General features: G+C 32.6%; 1 non-coding gene across 1 annotated transcript; it reads right to left on the reverse strand.

The window, feature by feature from the left end:
- Positions 1-1469: 1469 nt before the first annotated feature.
- Positions 1470-1576, reverse strand: LOC133780997 (small nucleolar RNA R71). Its single transcript, XR_009869797.1, has one exon. It is a non-coding gene; the product is annotated as a small nucleolar RNA R71 (small nucleolar RNA).
- Positions 1577-2255: the final 679 nt, after the last annotated feature.

Consider the following 2255-nt stretch of genomic DNA (forward strand, 5'->3'; position numbering starts at 1 on the left):
GACCCATAGAAGGCCAAGTCGCGACCCGCACAAGGAAAAACACAGATTCTTTTAATTTTTTACTATAAATTTGTATTTAGGGCTTAATTAAGTCATTAGGTTGGTTTTTAATTACATTTTTAAGGACTAATTTTGTTTCTTAAGCTAGTATTTCTACAGTTATATTTATATATATTTCTTCTTTAAGTTTATGAATCTTATGTTTTGTAATTATTATTTTATTGATTTAATCATGTCTAATATGAACTAAACAATTTTTCTCTAGGGTTTAACGTAGTCACTTGGATTTCTATCTAATTGAATTATGATGTTCTATTGATTCTTCTTCTTTATTCTAATCTATATAATGTTTGCTTAATGCTAGTAAATTCCTGATCAATATTTGCTTGATTTATGATTTTGCTAGACACATGTTGCATATTGGATGAAAGTACATGTATGGCTTTTGTAGTAATTAGGTTTCAATGCTTAATGCCTTCTTTATGTTTAAGTTTATCACAGAGATGTAGAGAACTTGCATATAGGCTGAGATCTTATATGTTGAAAAAAAAATATGAATCGATTTATGTTAACCTGCTATTAGAATAGAAAGAAAGAAATCTATAATTGATTAATACAATTAGTAGAATGAAAAGTTGATGAAATTAACACCCTAGGACTTTTTCATAGTGATTTAAATCTTTTATTTAGTTGTTTTTGTTTAAAGTATTTTCAAATTTAAAATTAAATTAAAAAAAAATTCTTACTTACCAAATAGAATTTTAAAGAACAATTAGTTGTACTTGGAAGATATTCTTCGAAGGAACGATACGTCACTTATCATATATTACTTGAATCGATTGTGTGCACTTGCGTATATACATATTTTCACGATCAAGCTTTTGGCGCCGTTGCCGAGGACTTAATTTCCAATATCATAGTTAATTATTATTTGTTCGAATTTAAATTTTTTAATTTTTATTATTTAATATTTATTTGGATCAAGGCTATATTGTGTTTCAGGAATTGTTGGTATATGAGAGGAAGTAGACAAAAGGAAATCATTCCAATAGATCTTTAAATTGAGAAAATGTATAGAAAGAATCGAAAGATAAAGAAAATACTGGACTTTATTATGGCTGAGAACGCAAATAACGTTGTCGACAATAATGCAAATATAGGTAATGCAGCTAAAGCTGATCCACCATTAAGGAATTATGTACTCCCTATTGTTACAGGGATACATTCAAGCATTCGTCCTCCAACTGTTGAGGCTAACAATATTGAGATAAAACCCTCAACTTTTTGGAGTTATGTGTGACATTTAAAATGAATGGGGTGAGTAACGATGCTGTACGATTGAGACTATTCCAATTTCCACTAAGGGGCAGAGCTAAGAGTTGGTTGATTTCTTTATAAGAAAATTCTATACTTGGGAAGATTTGGCTAAGAAGTTTCTTGGTAAATATTTTCCTCCTGCCAAGTCAACCAGAATTAGAGGAGAGATTAACAACTTCCATCAACTGGATGGGGAGTCTTTGTATGATGCATGGGAACGATTTAAGGAATTGCAAAGGAGATGCCCAGATCATGGAATAGAGAAGTGGCAATTAGTTCATACTTTTTACAATGGTTTGGGGGGAAATAGAAGAACAATTATAGATGTAGCATCAGAAGGAGCGTTTATGAGAAAAATCGCTACTGAAGCATATGAGCTGTTGGAAGAGATGGCTATGAATAATTATAATTGGCCTACTGAGCGAGAGAATAAGAAAGTAGCAAGAGTTTTAGAAGTTGATCCAATAACGCTTTTGACCGCTCAAGTAGCATCTCTAACCAAACAACTGCATCAAACTAATCTCGTCGCACAAGCAATGCAAGTACATAATGTTATGAGTTCTGAGATTTATGGAGGACCTCATTCTTATGAACAATGTCCGAGCACAGCTAGTTGCTCAACAGAAGTAAACAATATGGCCTAGGAACAGGCACAACTTATAGGTAATTTTTTAAGACCTGAACCCAATACTTATCAAATTCCTATACACCTTCCCGGAAAAATCATCCTAATCATTCCTGGAAAAATAATCAAGGGTTACAACCACAATATCCACAGTACCCACCTCAACAACCCCCTCATAAACCAACTTTTGGATTACATGCTAGACCATATTATGATCCAAACCCACGTCCATCTCATCCATCTCCTCCTCAATTGAACCCACCAATAATTCAGGCAGACCAATTACATCAATTCATGACAGAGACAAGGTCTT

The sequence above is a fragment of the Humulus lupulus genome, chromosome 5, assembly GCF_963169125.1.
Source record: "Humulus lupulus chromosome 5, drHumLupu1.1, whole genome shotgun sequence".
Lineage (NCBI taxonomy): Eukaryota > Viridiplantae > Streptophyta > Magnoliopsida > Rosales > Cannabaceae > Humulus > Humulus lupulus.